Raw genomic sequence first — 18740 nt, 5'->3', positions numbered from 1 at the left:
TTCAAACGCCTCTACAAATGTAAATGCCCAAATGTTTGTGTTTGGCTGAGCTTCTCCTCCACCTTGTGCTATACTTTCTTTTTTTGTTCTATTAAAAACGTTGCTTTTATCATTTTATGTTCGACGCACACAGTAGGAAACAAACCGGGGATCCATCGAATATTAATGACGTATAAACTCACTGAACTATGGCGTTCGGCTTTTATTACTAGTAAATAGTTTAAGTCAAGTTATGCACAATTTTCGGTTTGATTGAACTCTCATTTGCTCACTTGCTCAGTTCGAACTTAAGTTTCGCCAGCTTCGAATGCATTGGCGGCTGCACGAAAATGATTTTGCTGAAATCAAAGAGTTCAATCGTTATTTCTCTAGCAGTGGAGGCTCTCTTGTTAACGATTGCCTTGAATATAATTTTGTCTGGCTGCTTGATTATTGTTTTGTGCTCCTTTTTTGTTATTGTTGTCTATAGTCTGCACTCTCTGCAATTGCTTTGGTTTGATGGTGGTTTGTTGGCCTCATTGCCAACCAATTTTGCTGTCTTTGGTTCGCTGTTGAGTTTACTCAGTGAACGTGTTTTACGGTGAACGGTCGTGTGCGCGCTCGTGTCGCTTTTGGCAAATAATTTTTCCTGCTTGTTTCGAAGACTTTTGTATCAGTGTTTAGTTGCTGATCGCGTCAAATGTCGTTTTACGGTTTATCAATTTTTGGGTGCTTGTGTACTATTTCGTATATAAAGATATTTTATACTTCAGCTTGAATAGCGAATGTTTACAAGTTAATTGTTTAAATTTAATGAAAAATGTTTGAAGCATAAAAATTATCTAACGTATTAAGAAATTCAGAAAATATTATAAATTACATGAAAGAAAAGTAGCGAATGTAATTTATGTGTTTAAAAAATCCAAAATTTCATATTTTTTGATATTTGGAAATACCCAATGCAGTTTTGTTAATGTCAGCTTAAAAATTACGGCTAATTTAAAAAGTATCCACGTACCAGTTGTTGTCACTTATACTTAATTTAAGAGTGTATTGGATAAACCTTTGCTGCCGCAACATTACAACAAGAGTAGATGACACCTTCAACAATATTGAGACATAAACAGTTGGCTTGCTGAAGGCAAGCAGTAGACGGGGGGCTCCGACTGCAGCTTCCGGCATCGCTATTTGTATTGTATGCATCTTACTATCATAAGAAGGTACGTTTACACTTTTTGCTTAAAAGTAAATATTTTTTAATTAGAAGCGTGTATACTTAAAATAAACCTATGGTTATTTGCTTAAATCAATATTCGTAAAGCAACTAATACCTACTGATTTTATTCACATTCAGTAACTCTGTTCATCTCTTTAATGCAAAAAAGAGAGAATTACTTAAGTGAAAATTGAATTCACAGGTCAAGTAGTGGCCTCACATAGTCCAAATACGTATGAGTATTAACAGAGAGTAGCGCAGACGATTTTTTGTTAAATAATTCTTAAGGCTAAAATATATTGTAATATAATAAAACGTGATTAAAAAATTATGAGATTTATCATCACCATTTTGTAAATAAATAATTTTTGTTCAAAATATTTTCTGCGCGACGGACTAAGATTTGGCGCAAATTTTGCACTATTTCATGCCAAAAAAAACGGAATACTTTCAAAGAGTTTTAGCAAAGCTTGAAAAGAAAATACGGGCTTGGAGGTAATTGAAAAAAACCACAACATTTATTTATTTATATAAATATTTCCTGCCGTAGTCGAATGGACTGGTGCGTGAGTACCATTCGGTATTCGGAGCAAATGCAGAAAAAGGTTTTTCTAATAGCAGTCGCCCTTGGCAGGCAATGGCAAGCCCCCGAGTTTATTTCTGCCATGAAAAAGCTCCTCATAGAAATATTTGCTGTTCGGAGTCGGCTTGAAACTGTAGATCCCTCCATTTGTGGAACAACATCAAGACGCACACCTCGCCAATATTTATATATATATATATAGGTATATTAGGGTGGTCCAAAAAAAATTTGTATGCTGCCGCCCCCCAAAATAGTAAAGAATGAAAAAAAAAAGACCCGTATTTTTTTTTTTTTTAATCAGACCATATTTAATGGTGCCGCCGGGGCTTTGAAATATCCCATGTATTTTGCATGGGAAAAAAATACTTTTTCGTAGATTTCATGTAAAAACCTGGAAAATGAATATATTTTAACCGGATAACTCAGTTTCTCTTCATAATTGGTCAGGGAATAACAACCAATTATGAAATAATTAATTTTTTTTGTATTAACTATTTTCATAAAAGTAATATAAAATATTGTTTTTCGATTTTTTCTTAGATTTTCGTTTTATGGGGGCTTTTTGGGGTTCTATAAAAAATAGTTAATACAAAAAAAATTAATTATTTCATAATTGGTTGTTATTCCCTGACCAATTATGAAGAGAAACTGAGGTATCCGGTTAAAATATATTCATTTTCCAGGTTTTTACATGAAATCTACGAAAAAGTATTTTTTCCCCATGCAAAATACATGGGATATTTCAAAGCCCCGGCGGCACCATTAAATATGGTCTGATTTAAAAAAAAAAAAAATACGGGTCTTTTTATTTTTCATTCTTTACCATTATGGGGGGCGGCAGCATACAAATTTTACTATAAATTTTTTCCCATGCATTTTTGGACCACCCTAAGGTATATATATAAATAAAAATATATATTTAAACGTTAAACTTTTTTCATCGAATTTAATTAAAATTTGGATTTAATTGAAGTGCTAATTACATAGTCTTCTATGAATTTTAATATAAAATAGTTGATAAAATACTTTTGATTTTTATTTTCAAAGATACGCTTGTATACGCCTATGGCATATGGCCTAAGAATTGGATATTCCAAAAAAATTGAGACTCCAAAGGTTAATGATATAAATTTACTCTGAAGCGGTAATTTTTTCCATCTTTGATACACTCTAAGTTGTTAGAGAAAACAACTGTAAAGATTTATTAGCCCATTTAGTAAAGTTAGAAGTTATTAAACAATTTTTTATGAGAATTTTCAGAAAGTTCACTTCCTCTACTTTCTTACTTCTCTTTTTTTAATTTAGTAATAAATATGATAATAAGACACATATTTTTTCGAAAATATCAAGTGAGCTCGATAGCGGATCTGCCCGGCTGTTTTTTACTAAGACACGCTAATTGAAAAAAAAGTTGAAAATTCTGAAACAGATATCAAAACCTGCAATTAAAAATATAAATTACAACTATTTTGAGCTGCTAAATATTTACTCTTTATAAACTAAGGGAAAATCAGTTAAATATACATATTTTAATTGTATACAATTTACTTGTTAGTATTACCATTCCTAATAATCGAGTTGCCAAACTAATAAAATTTAGGCATCACAAGCGGCTTTGCTCACCTCACAAAAGTATAAAAACATTTATCTACTTTCCTTTTTTAGCAGAATTATTGAATATTATGTACCTGGAATCATATATTTTCGTACTCACAAGAGAGCGATTGTGGTAATTCTATCTAAAATATATATCAGGCCGACTGAATGATGGGACGTGATACTCCGTATTAGCCCAATAAAAGTATTTGGGGCACAGTTTAAATTATAACGCCCACCGTTACAAAATTTCAAATTCCATTAAATCTTGATGAAAGTGCCCAGCTCAGCCCAAGAAAAGTGTAATTAATTTTTTACAAGGACGTAGACATATGAAGGGGTTTTCGTGTGTATTGTTAGTGAAATTTTGACAAGTACATTCGTCTTGATGCTGTTTCATGATGTCCTGTATCGCCTCCGAATGGTAGTTAATTTTCTTTCTATGATGATCTTTTTCATGACAGAAATACACTCCGAAGTTTGCCTATAGAGAGACGACCGCTGTTAGAAACAATTTTCTCTGCCATTTTTGGTGTTTCATGCCCACAGTGGATTTTGAACCGGGCTCTTCCAATGGTAATTGTGTATAAAACCATTCAGCTATAGCAGCTGTAAATTAGCTTCCATAATAAACAATTTCCAGTTTTTGTGGGTATAGCACAAAAAACATGGACATCGAAATGCGTAATCAGATACCGAAATAATAAATTCTTAGTGCGTTGATAGATGAGCTTTATTAAGAAAACAAGTTTACATAGGCTCACAGAAAAAGGATTGAGTTCACGTTATTTTGGATAAGAGAAAATTTAGTTACACATAAAATTTGAGAGCTCCAAAATGTTTTGCTGACAAAGCCGAGGGTAACATCTAATATTTCAAAAATAAATTCCTCTAGGTGTTGACTCGTTTTGGATATGTATGATCAAAAGGTAGTTTTTAAGGTTGTAATTTTCAATTTTAGTCAACAAATTAAGTTCATATAATGAAAGAATTTACTCTAGATTTATAAAAATTAAAAAACTTTTGTGTTTGCTGCCGACAACCTTTTAATATAAAATGGTCGCAAAAATGTTTATTTACATTAGTTTCAACTTTTGTTATTGCATTCTTATCGAAACATGGCAACAATGTTTTGCAGCTTGTCAATAACGAGATAAGTTGATTAGACGTCGGCTTCTTAAATTTATATAATTGATCACACAAGAATGAAACAAACCTATTACAGTTTAAACACAACTTCAATCAAACACGCAGTGGAAATAGTATACAAACCCAAAACTTGCAAGCCCAGGGTTTGACTTTGTTTGAAAATTATTATAAAACTAGGACGCATATAATACCAATACAAACCTTTGCCAATTAGGTAAACTTGCAAAATAAAACCCAAAATTAGTAGTCATTTTCAATTGCGATATTTGAGATGTTGCAACAGGATTGGCCATATTAGATGAAGTAAGAAGTTCTGACTAGAAGTTGCCCGTTAGATACTTAGTAATCCATATCAAACGATGTATACTCCCGAGAGGACGTCGGCAGCGAAAATCTTCTCATAAAAACCATGTGTTGCTGTTACTTGGTGGTTGCATGAAATTGTAAGACCTTCTTCTAAAACTTGTTAAACATTTTATGGGGAGTAAAAAGTTCAAAAAATATGTGCTTTATTTAGACACTCAAATTAACAGTAGGATTATTAGTATTCAAAAAATATGTGCTTTATTTAGTGTGGTCACATGTTCATCCGACTCCTTGATTTCCAAGATTTTATCGACACTTTGGACGATTGGTATACCATGGCGAGTCGCTTTAATACTATATACGATCACGTACTGGATCCTTAAATAGCAGACTTTTTTTGGCAATCTGCCCGACTTTTCGCCCGAGTAGTGGCTTTGATTTTGTACAATGGATAAAATTTAATAATATTATCACAAGCTTCAGAAGCATACGAATTTTCAATTATTATGACGTACACAATTTTCCCCCTATTAGTTGTTTAAAGTATGAACTTTATTTATTTAAAACATTGATTTTTAGGCCTTCATTGTGCGCAGTGTTACTGTTACTATCCATTGTGTCGGCATATTTACAGTTATTTACATTTACAGTAGGAACGACTGCATAATTGTATGTCTCACTTTGTATTTTATTCGAATTTTTCTACATAAAGGGTATTTTATCTGTACATTTTTAGTGTTTTTTACAATCAAACCCTTTATGCATCGCATACCAATATTTCATTAGACAGCCACAATGCTGCGCAAGCGCAGCGAATGAGATTTGAACGAGCAAATAAAATTTAGACAACGAGTATCTAAATTGTCTACAAAACAGTAAAACCACGTTTTATTAACCCTCTTTGTAATGATCACTTGAAAAAGACATTTATATACAAAAATAAAATCAAGTAACTTCGTGTGTCTTTCGAATACTCTATCCATTAAAGTTGGATGGATTTGAGAACGCCGTGAGATCAAAATTGAAAATCGATTAAAACTGAATCTAAAAGAACATATGTAAGTAGTATGTCTATTATTGTTGAGAGATGGAGAATATAGTTGATTGATTCTACGATGTACAAATTGCCGGCTGTCATTGATTTCGAAGGAATCAGCTGATTTATTACGTAGTTCGGGTCAGAACAGCGGTTGGTTTACGAAAGAACCGAGGTGACGTTGGTCATATACGAAAATGTTTACTTTGTTATTGTCTGAACAATAACTGACTTCACGATTTTGTGAGTACGTGTGAAATGAGTGTGCTGAATTCAGCTGCCGAGTCGCGAATGGCAGCCGAAATTACTCTCAGAATTTTGCTTCGGATGGCCAAAGCTGGTTTTCTATCATCTATGGATTCATTCTCTGACTCAGAAAGCCGTTTTTACAATTAGTTATAGTTGGACAAAGGAAGAGAAAAGCCTTTGTTAGGTGTATGGTAGCCACTTTGTTTATTTCAAGTGATAAACCCAACCAATAATCGTAACTCCCTCTTTTTTCGCTTGGTAAATAATTCAATTATCGCGTTGTCCGGCTTTATCAAGAAGTGTGTGTGTCTTTCGACACGAGATTCTAGCTGCACCTAACTGCTCGTGAAAGACTTTACTTAAATTGACTGAGCCGCAGATTCAAAGATGGTTTAGTTAATTATTTGGTTACCCTGAATAAAACAGAATCTTGATACCCACATAATTTCAAGTTTGTTGCTTCTCGCGGTGGAACTCACGCTCAACTAGAATTTTTGGATTGTTTTTGAAGATGTGCAAGTATTTTCAAATGCTTTTAGGGCACTTTCCACTTTAAAGTAGCTATCCGTACGACCTATCCACTGAGTATTTAAAAAAAAAGATAAAGGATATGCATAATAGATTAGGTACCTCAATGAATTCATAGCTAATTTTTTTGTAGAAATATTCCAAGAGTTAAAAAACAAGAAATCATGAAATATTTAATAAAGAAAAACGTATAAGCGAATGAGATTTAAAAATATTTGATATTTTTAAGTAAAAATTTTCAATGAAAAAAAATTGCACAAAAGTGTGAATGACAAGCTGTGTTAGCATTTCTGTTCAGTAAGGTTTGGAAAGTCATCATGAATCGCGTATTGCCAGAACAACGCTTGCAAATTGTGAAAATTTACTTGGAAAAAATAAATTTATTGGCGAAGTTCATAGAGCACTCGTCCACATTACGGTCAACATCAAGAAATTATCTAGCAAAAAATAATAAATAAAAATTCATTCCAACAATGCTTCTTTTTTTATTATCATTTTAAGTTCTCAAGCTAAGATTAGGAGGTCATCAGCCTACCTTTTCGATTCTAGTGCCGGATTGCCGGCTTAGCATGCAGACAACTGGAGACTTTTGGCTGCAAGCTCATTCGCGGATGGTAAAGTTATACCGCCTTTGCTCGTTTATCAGAGTCGCGTTTGCTAATAACAGAATAACAGCGTATAGGTCAAGGATAATAGATTACCAGGCTTGGGCAATCTGGTATGATAAAAATCAAATGGTGCAAGCAACTCTCGTCGTCACCGGGTGCTCGGCAGCCGAAGTTTGCGCACTCATTTCCCACGGATTCATACACTCGCCCAACATAATCTCAGTTTTTTCGTAAATAAACGGCTGTCATGACCTCGGTAACATTAGCTTATCAGCTGATACCTTGGAATGAATGCCGGTTAACGGTCTGATCTTGGCCAATTCTTTTTATAATGGATGTAGGTGATTTTGAAAAATGGATTTTCGCTATCTGCATCCCAGGGCGAAAACTTTGTAAGATCCATACCGAATTGCAAAGTGGCTGCCCTATGTCCCCGATAGTCTCACGAATTCCATCTTTGAGACCTTGAATCGACCCTGGGCTGTTGGCGTAGACCTTCTCTTTCATGTGGCCCCAAAGAAAAAAGTCACAAATTGTTAAATCAAAAGATCTCGGTGGCCAATTGTGTTTACCTCTTCGAGAGCTAACTCCGTCCGGAAACTTTTCCCGTAAAAGATCAATGGTTTCGTTGCTTGTGTGGCACGTAGCGCCGTCTTGTTGAAAATAAACGTTGTCCAGATCAATACCATCCAATTCCGGCCATAAAAATAGTGAATGATCTCTCCATAGCGCAATCCATTCACCAATAACACCTGTTATTGGAAAACCCTTTATAGGTATGTATTACCAACGATGCTGTTAATTTAAAGCTACGATGGAGAAAAGCGCTGACCAGTGAAGGTTTTAAAAGCTTCAGAGAATTCAGTTGATCTTCTTCTTCTTAATTGGCGCGATAACCGCTTACGCGATTTTGGCCGAGTTTAACAAAGCGCGCCAGTCGTTTCTTTCTCGTGCTAACCGGCGCCAATTGGACACACCAAGTGAAGCCAAGTCCTTCTCCACCTGATCTTTCCAACGCAGAGGAGGCCTTCCTCTTCCTCTACTACCACCAGCTGGTACCGCATCGAATACTTTCAAAGCCGGAGCGTTTGTATCCATTCGGACGACATGACCCAGCCAACGTAGCCGCTGGATCTTTATTCGCTGCGGTATGTCTACGTCGTCGTAAAGCTCATACAGCTCATCGTTCCATCGTCTGCGATATTCGCCGTTGCCAACGTGCAAAGGTCCAAAAATCTTACGCAGAATCTTTCTCTCGAACACTCCAAGCGTCGCTTCATCGGATGTTGTCATCGTCCAAGCTTCTGCGCCATACGTCAGGACGGGCATGATGAGAGTCTTGTAGAGTGTTAGTTTTGTTCGTCGAGAGAGGACTTTACTGCTCAATTGCCTACTTAGTCCGAAGTAGCACTTGTTGGCAAGAGAGATTCTACGTTGGATTTCAAGGCTGACATTGTTATCGGTGTTAATGCTGGTTCCTAAATAAACGAAGTCTTTTACAACCTCGAAATTATAACTGTCTACAGTGACGTGGGAGCCGATACGCGAGTGCGCCGACTGTTTGTTTGAAGACAGGAGGTACTTCGTTTTGTCCTCGTTCACCACCAAACCCATTCGCTTTGCCTCTTTATCCAGTTTGGAGAAGGCAGAACTAACAGCGCGGTTGTTAAGGCCGATGATGTCAATATCATCGGCATACGCCAACAATTGTACGCTCTTATAAAAAATTGTGCCTGAGCGATTAAGTTCTGCGGCTCGTACGATGCTCTCCAACATCAGGTTAAAGAAGTCACACGACAGCGAGTCACCCTGTCTGAAACCTCAGTTGATCTACTTTAAAAAAATATGAACAATCATAGGCTTTAATTACTTATTTACTTTTCCTATCTCCTGTTTTTATATATTTACAAATACGTTGCAGCATTACTATGCTATGGCACTTTAATGGAAATGCAGTTTCAATCGGGTTTTACTGTATCTGCATAATATTACATATCAGTATATAAGCCAATACCTAAAACAATCATGGATATACACATTCAGATATAAGTATATAGTCTGCACACATGCAAGTATATGTGGCTTTGTGGCCACACAATTGAGGGCACTATGGCTCTGCTATGCCTTAACTACTATCTTTATTGCCATTTTACTGCCTCTGAGCTGTAGTAGTTGGCGGCTTGAAATTGGAGCGCCTCGTATGATTTGGTGTACAATATGTACACTTGAAATGACTGGTAAAGAAACAAAATTATGTAATATTGTAAATCGGCGCTTAAATGTGGTTGGCCGCGGTGCGAATTTGCCGCCACAAAAATTGTTGCATTTATTGCTACATTATTTGTTATCTTCGATTCCCAGAAATGGTTGCTGGGACTATGTTGTTGTTCTTGTTTTTTTTTTGTATTCGTACATATTCACAATAACATTAACGGAAACGAAACTGAAAGTTAATGATTGTGCTTTGTAATAATTTCATGTGAAGTTATTTTTGGTAGTTCATAAAATTTCCATCAACATTAATAACTATTGAGCACCAAATAATTGGTCTCGCTGAGATTGGGAGAAATAACTTTTTTTCGTTTTGTAACGAATAATTCATGTGATATGCCTAAATATCCAACATCATCACTAGCCATCGGCCTGTTTACTCACAATTCGCTTTTAATTCACGCGCCTAAGGAATTGTTTGTCAATGACTCTGTAAGTCTATCTGAGAATGCCATAGTTGTGCCAATCGAGAATATTTGGGTTTAGAGTGCCAGTCATTAAAGAAAAATAAGAGTACTGAAGTGGGGTAGGGGATATCTTTATGCTAAAAATGACAACTTCCTCTCGAAAGGCTTCAAATTTAGAGAAATTGTTGCTAATGTTGAAGAAAAAATTGCTCATAAAGCCAGAAATAGAAAATTAATTTAAAAGAATTTTTTCTCTGTGTACAACTTTTTTCTGATTAAGTTACCTTCAACCGGAATTGAAAAAAAATGCCCCTCTTATGGTCGTATACTTTTGATAGGAGGAATGAGTCATAAAGTATATTTCAAAAGTGACGACAAAAGTGAGATGCTAGTAGTGAATAATTCCTAGATGGCACATTTTTTATGCCATCTTTAACATTTGTCAAATAGGCAGATATACAATTTCGAACATAAATACTTACACGATTGAACAACGCGTTAAAATTATAATGAAAAAGGTCGATCTATACGAACAACATATCGCGAAATTCATGATTTTTTTGGTAGAAATAATCATCCCAATAAATCGATAGTTCAAACATTGGTGAAAGAATTTCAATAAACTGGTTCTGTTCAGGATAAAAAAATACTGGCAGTCCAAAAACTGGACGCTCTGTTGAAAATATTGCTGCTGTAGCGCAAAGTGTTGCTAAACAACGTAACACCCAACAACATCGATATCTCGACGATCTTAACAACGAAGCATTAATGAATTGACTGTTTGGCGGATTTTACCTGTAGGCGAGCTCAATATTTATTATTCTTATTTCCTACGGTTCCAGGGAGAAACAAAAAGCCACAAAAAATTACTTCCATTCTGCACCAGTCTCTTAGCTTTATTGCAGGTTACCAAATCCAACAGGGATTCCACTCAGTGGCGGCTCTTGTTAAGTCGTCATATTACCTACGAAGGACGTGACCAATCCAACCTCGTTTGCTTCTGTAAATTTGAAGGAGTATTTGCTGAGTTGATCTACACAGAACAGCGTTCAAGATTGTGTTTGGCCAGAAGATTTTCAGCATTTCGCGAAGGCATTTAGTTAAAACTTGCAGTGCTTTGCGGCCGATATACCTCTGTTGCATTCCACGTTTCACAGGCATAGAATAAAGGTGATTTGACGTTGGGATCAAAGACCCTCAGTTTGGTGTGTTTCGAAATGTGTAATGCTTTCGCGACTGGACATAGGTAGGCAAATGTTGCTAGAGCTTTCCTAATGCGGTTTTTGATGCCTTCGGTCTAGGTCACCTGACACCGAGATAGCAAAAAGATTGTACTTCCTCTAGCTGGTTATCATCGTACGCATCACTTTAGTTTTAAATATGTTGAAGACGTGTTCATGGTCGACATTTAAATTATGTATTTTTTCACACATAAATAAGAGCCGTATTTTGAATAAAAATAATGAAACCTGAAAGAATCTTAATTTTGGCATAATGTATTTTAAAACAACAACTAGGCGCTTGTTTTCAAATACCCTTTTTATGCATTTGCGAATATAAAAACACGGATAAAAAGTGAGTTTTCATTAATGGTATAAGATTCTAATAGTAGGCTACACTTTTGCACTACAAATACGTAAAACATGAAACATTTTAAATGTTTCCTTTTGCGATTCCAAAAGTGGAAAGGCAAAATTATACCGATTGATTTTATATAAAATTATCGCAGGTGAGAAAATCAAAAGTTTAGTACAATAGCATAAAAATTTAAATATTATAGAAGTAAGTGAAAAAGTGGAATTTGGTAAGTAGATTATGGAAGGGACAAGTGTAACCAAGAAGAGAAACCAATTCAAACGCATCAGAAATCAATCTTGAGGGATGATCACTTTATCAAAATGGAAAGAAAATTGCCAAGTGAAAGATAGTCTACATAGCATTTTAAGTAGTGCCATCTCGTTGCATTCGGACAACATTCCAGAATAGTCCCACTAATTCGATCTGCCCCCGTGTATCTTCTTTATTATATGAAGACAAAAAACACTATGACGGGAGTGTGCAGGGTATAAAACCAAATTTAATTAAAATATAGTAAAACTTAATTCTGATAACTGTTGATAATCGGAATATAACGTTCGGAATAGACATTAAGAGTTATAGCTTGTAGCACCAGACGGGTGGGAGGACGGATATTTAGTCTTAAAATATCAAAGGGCGTAGTTCCATTCCATTCCATAGATAGGTCTTTCACGTCCAACGCTTATTTCTACTAAATAACGCCAACAGAAAATTAAAAAAAAAAATCGTAAGGTATCTTCTAAACTTCAACTAAACATATCCGAAGAGATTTTTTCAAAAATTTTTATTTTAATAATATTTAATCACAAACAAATGGTATGAAACATGCACCGTGTAGTAGTTTTATAAAAAATTGACATGGAATTAGGGTTAACACGTCATCGAGGCACAAACATATTACCAAAAGTGAATGTGGTAAAAAAAGGACGAAATTTTATTTTAGTCGTATTTAGTTTTTTTAGTGTCATTAATTGTCTTTATTTATAACAAAGATTTTTCACTTTTTTGAAAATTAACGTTATATGAAAAGTGGGCATAGTTAATGATTATTTTGCTTATTACTACTTTGGGTAAGGAGTAATACTTTTTTATACTATTAATTTTTGGTCCACCTATCGTGCGCACAGATGAGCGGAGAGATATGGTTGAACCCTAACTTCTTACAACATTTTGAGCATTCTTGGCTCTTATGGGCGTTCGGGTATATAAAAATGAATTTATATTAATACTGAACAATAGAACTTCCTCTCAAATACGAATATTAATCCATACTGCGCATGGCTCAATACTTCATTGAAGCTCACAAGAATTTTTGAATACGTTCACAATCAAATTATTTCCTAAGTGTAATTTATATGCAGGCAGGCACGCTCAACAATATGCACTCATACATACTTGCATACAGCACTGCATGCGCATTAACCACTTAACACTTACCGAGGAATGTGAAAAATGCTGCAGCACAATAAAATTCACAACAAACATTCAACTACTAAGTATTTGCACATATTTAAACGATTCTGTGACGTTGCCGACGAAGTAATTGAAATACATAAAAATAATTACAATAACACATGGCGACGTGAAAAACTTTGCAAATTGTAAACCGTGCATGTTAATATACCTAAGTATGTACATGTCCACGAATATTCTGGCATGGCTGAGTGCACGAGTTGTAGCTTTTGTTAAGGTGTCCTCAAACAGATGCGGTACTACTGGTACGGTGTAAGATTACGTTTGATCTGGCAACGATAAAAAGCAGAGGCCCTCAAGCTGGTGCGGTAGGATACGGGACGAGCAAAAAAGTTGCAGGTTTGCAAAAAAAGATTGTTATTGGTAGGTAAACATTTTTAAAATACAAATAGCATTTTTTAAAAGTAGCAAAAAGTCTCTTACAAGTTCAAATTATCCTGTGAATCAATATATATTTTAATTAAAAGTTTTGTGAAGGACTCCTCAAGCTCAGATAACGAATGGACAAAATTTTCTGTAAGCTAATGCAACTGTAGCATGAAAAAACAATCTGTCCGGGTAGTATGGTCAGTTTTGCTTGCTGCGGAGTAGTTTTTAATCACAGTGTATCACATCGGTAATACCGCATCTGACGGCATCTTTAAGCAAATCTAAATTGCGAACTTTTGCCTACCGATGCAGTTAATTCTGATTAAAATTGTAATTGTTACGTGAATTAATGAACAGCTCATATATTTATTGGATCGGTTTGTCAGTAAATGATGGATCGCAAGCAACAAATACGGGTATTAGCTGCCGTTGCACCAAAAAATAATTAGTGGAAATAATCGCAAATTATTGTTATTTCGCAAAAGAGTTGCTTAATGGATATTAAGAAATGGATATTTAGAAAGCAGTAAGAGTTCTGTCGTCGTTATCGAGATAGACAAGTACATTAAAAAGTGATTGTAGAACTGCCCATTTTTTACATTACTGGCGTCGCCTATTTTTTCTTGAGCGCATCATTTTTACTAAATTTGAGCAATTTTGCTTAGTTTCTAAGAGAGATATCACCTTCCTTTATTTTCCTTCCTTGAAAAGGAATGAGAGATGGGCGTGGTTAATGGCCGATTCCGTCGACTTACAATACAAAATTGTCTTGGATGAAGAGCCAAATTTCATTAAAATATATTAATTTTGCTTCAGTTATCGTGGGCATAGACGGGCAGGAGCACGGACGGACAGACATGGCTAAGTCTTCTTTTCTTCTTCTTATTGGTAGTATAGGGCTTTTCAGTAAGAGCGCTTCAACTTTTGAACTTTTTTGAATAAAACACAAACGGTTTGACTTTTTTAACTAATTTTTTTTTTTATTATCGAGTTTGAACATATACATTTAAGTATGAAATTCGATTGTCTCTCTGACCTCAGAGAAGACATCATTCTCATCCAAGAACCTTGGATATCAAACAACAAGATATGCGGCCTGAAAGATAGGCACTACACCTTGTTTCAAGGTGAGGCTAACGGTAGATCGCGCTCTTGTATTCTCATTCGAAAACATATTAATGCTTTTCTTCTTCCCCTTAGCAATGCTGACACCACTGCCATAGAGGTTGAAGCAGTCCACGGCCCGATCTGGATTGTGTCGGCTTACATGCCTTACGACGCAGCGGAGGCGCCTCCTCCTGAAGCAGTGAGGAGGCTCGTCAATACGGCGCATCTGATCCAGAAACGCGTCATTATTGGAGCAGACGCTAATGCACATAATACTGTTTGGGGCAGTACAAACAACAACACACGAGGTGAGCAACTTTTTGATTATATTCTAGCAAATAAGCTTGATATATGTAATAGAGGGGATGTCCCTACGTTTCTTAACTCGTCTAGAAGAGAGGTACTCGATATTACTCTTGCTAGCGAATCATGTACACAACTGGTGCAGGACTGGAGCGTTGATAAACAGCACTCTTTTTCCGACCACCAATATATAACATTCACTTTAAAAGCCGAAACGGCAAAACCCATGAAGTACCTTAACAAAAAACGTATGAATTGGATCAAATATAAAGAACATCTTGCCAATGGACTTCCTGATATCAGGCAGTTTGAAATGGCAAATAAAAACGATATCGAAAACGCTGTCAACATAATAACGAAGACGTGTCAAAGCGCAGCACGACAATCTTGCCCCCTGACGAAAACAGGAGGTAAGCATAAACCTTTTTGGTGGACTCCAGAAATCTCAGAACTTCGCAATCGAACTCGGAAACTCTTTAACCAATCTAAAATAACAGACGAATGGGAAGAATATCGACAATGTCTCAAAGACTTTAAGAAAGCCGTCAGAAGTGCAAAACGCACATCCTGGCGATCATACACTCAAGAATTAGAGAACACCTCAGAAGTAAGCAGACTACGCAAGATTCTTGCTTCAAACCCAGTCTCTCCCAGTTTTATCATGACTCAAGATGGAACTTGGACTACTTCAACTGACCACACTCTTAGAATACTTCTAGAATCTCACTTTCCAGGCTGTGTTGCCAACTTACCTGCACTTCCCAGCACTTTTCAGAGTAATTATGGGAATAGATCAGATCTAATCAGTTCTAATAGCATCTCTACAGCAATACTAAGCTTTAAAAAATTTAAATCACCAGGTCCTGACAACATCATTCCAGCAGAACTTCAAGAAGGACTAGAAATTCTACTGCCTTGGTTAACCAGGATCTTTAACAAGTGTTTAAATCTGTCTTATCTTCCGACAATTTGGAAGAAATCGAAGGTAGTATTCATTCCGAAAACGGGGAAGCCTTCACACTGTAAACCAAACGACTTCAGGCCCATTAGCCTAACCTCTTTTTGCTTAAAAGCTTTTGAAAAAGTCTTAGATGAGCAAATCAAAACCCAACTTGATACTAAGTTGATCTCAGAGGCACAACATGCCTACACTAAAGGGAAATCGACTGAAACGGCACTTCATTCACTGGTGCAAACAGTGGAAACTTCCCTTCACAATAAGGAGTACTCTCTTGTCGCATTTATGGACATAGAAGGTGCTTTCAATAATATTGAACCCAACGCTATTTTGTCTGAAATTGCCAAATTGGGTATCAATTACTCCATCCGAAAGATGATCGAACAAATGCTCCAAAGTAGAATAATCACTGCAGAGCTTGGGTTAAGCCGCATGAGAATGTACGCCGTCAAAGGCACCCCTCAAGGCGGAGTACTTTCACCCCTTCTCTGGAATCTCGCTGTAAACAGTTTGCTCCGAAATCTCGAAAAAGCAGGCTGCAAGGTTGTAGCCTATGCAGATGATATTGCTCTCTGCGTGTCAGGCAAACACCTGAATACTCTTACTGAGCTCATGCAACGCTCAATCAATATTCTGTCAAAATGGTGCACCGAATGCGGACTAAATGCGAATCCAGCAAAGACAGATCTTGTTCTCTTCAATAGGAAACAACAATCTCCTCCACTGCAAACAATAACCTTAAAAGGGGAATCATTACTCCTATCTGACTCAGCTAAATATCTAGGAGTTATTCTAGATAGGAAGTTGAGTTGGAAATTGAACATCGAAAACAGATGCAAAAAAGCCTTCATAGCTCTTTATACTTGTAAGAAAGCTATAGGCAAAACCTGGGGTTTTTCACCTCGGATCATTTATTGGATATATACCTCGATCATCAAACCGATACTCTTCTACGGTGTGGTTGTATGGTGGACAGCACTCGAAAAACGGTGTAGAGTAGCCACAATTGATCGAGTTCAAAGAACAGCCTGCCTCCTGATAACAGGATGCTTAAGTACAACACCTACTAAGGCTCTAAATACGTTGCTTCACTTGCTCCCTATCGATCTGGCTGGCAAAGCGATTGCAGCGAAAGCAGCGACACGCATGAATGCTATATCGAAATGGAATAAGTATCTTGGCCATTCGGCCATACTGAACAGGAACACTGTTATCTCTTCCGACATAGACTATCATGTAAGTCTTCCATCACCACCCTTGCTATTCTCCTGTTCACTCCCAACTAGGGAAGAATGGAAGACAAATCTTACCGAAAGCGATGGCCCTCTGACTATATATACAGATGGTTCAAAACAAGACGGCAAAGTGGGATTTGGAATCTTTTCCAATTCCCCTCACATCAATCTATCATTTAGATTACCCGACTACTGTAGCGTATTCCAAGCGGAAGTATGCGCTATCTGGTATGCTGCGAAAACTCTCTTAGAAAATAGAATATCACTAGAGGATATCCGCTTTTTCACCGACAGTCAAGCGGCCGTTCGAGCACTCAGCTCCTCTTATACCCACTCAGATGTGGTTCGATCCTGTCTCTTATCTCTTAACGAGATAAGTGTTCAGAATTCTGTCCAAGTTATCTGGATACCGGGTCACAGTGGATTCGAAGGTAACTGCAAAGCTGATGAGCTCGCAAGAGCTGGAGCTGCGCAATCATATGTCAGTAACTTACCCACAATCCACATTCCGCTCTCAACATGTAAATTACTCATTGATCGAGAATTTCACAGCGTTGCTGATCGGAGGTGGCGAGTGGAAACTACTTGCGTCACGACCAGACAAATCTGGCCATCCTACAATCTGAAACAGACAAAAACCCTTATAAGTCTTTCGAAACACGAACTAAGGCATATAACATCTCTTATCACCGGCCACTGCCTTTTGGGCACTCACGCACGTCGGCTCGGGGTTCCTCAAAACGACCTGTGCAGATACTGCGAGGACGAAGATGAGGAAGTATCGAGCAGACATTTGCTGTGCAGTTGTCCGGGTCTAGCCAGAAGTCGACTCGCTCTTCTAGGCTCTCCAACTATTGACAATCTTTCAGTACTCTCGGACCTGAAAATCGAATCTCTCATCAAATTTTCGAAACGAATTAATATCTTTGACCAAAATCTACAATAAAAATCTCGGTTAGGTGGGGAAATCATTTAAAATAATGAGCTCTAGGGCAACACAACGGACCCAACTTGCGGTCTATGTGGCACTCCGATGCGGGGTCACCCTTAAACCAACCAACCAACCATGAAATTCGATTTCTTTTGCATGACCATCGCGTGTATGTTTTACGAAGTCCAATCGTTGAACCCAATTTTCGACCACTCTTTTGCATAAATCGGCCGAAATTCCAGCAATTTCGCGTTCAATATTGGCTCTGAGCTCTGAGCTGCACGATTTACAATCGTTGCTCAAGTGTGTAGCGTTCCATGACCAAATGTATACTAATGAAGTTTACAAATGACAAGCGAAAAATAAAAAATATTGCGTCGTTCGCCCTCCCTATCGGAAAAAAGTTGAAGCGCACCTATTGAACAACCCTATATATTGGTATATATGAGTACACAGAATTAACTCACTTCATCTTTTTGCAATGGTAGCAAAATTGTCTGAACTAAATTGTTTGTGTTAATTTTTTATAAAAATGTTCATTGTACAACAAAAACCCTACAAATCAAAGCTTTGTATAAAATTTACAAAAATTTAACAAATTTCAAAAAATTGTATTCAAAAGTTTCAACTTTTTAATCAGAACCGTTTGAACACCACTAGGTATGCACTTTTGTAGCCCTTTAACTTTTGGAATAAAAAAGTGTAGATTTGAAGTCGCTCAAAAATTGCGATGATTTTGTACAAATTTTTTTTATTTGATGTTGAGTATTTTCTTCCAAATAAAAAAATTCCAAATAATAAAATTTTATTCAAAGTTTGGTAGTTTGAGTTATTTATGTATATATGCAATGAACTTTA

General features: G+C 36.5%; 1 protein-coding gene across 1 annotated transcript in view; it reads left to right on the top strand.

The window, feature by feature from the left end:
- The first annotated feature begins 494 nt into the window (after positions 1 to 494).
- Positions 495 to 18740, top strand: part of LOC129242413 (uncharacterized) — a 60316-nt gene continuing 42070 nt past the window's right edge. Inside the window, exon 1 of the mRNA XM_054879040.1 lies at positions 495 to 1199. The gene's annotated coding sequence lies outside the window, so the exon portion shown is untranslated. The remainder of the gene's footprint in view (positions 1200 to 18740) is intronic.

This window comes from Anastrepha obliqua, chromosome 3 (assembly GCF_027943255.1).
Source record: "Anastrepha obliqua isolate idAnaObli1 chromosome 3, idAnaObli1_1.0, whole genome shotgun sequence".
Classification (NCBI taxonomy): domain Eukaryota; kingdom Metazoa; phylum Arthropoda; class Insecta; order Diptera; family Tephritidae; genus Anastrepha; species Anastrepha obliqua.
The sequence above is the reverse complement of the archived record's forward strand: the minus strand, read 5'-3'. Positions and strand labels throughout refer to the sequence as shown.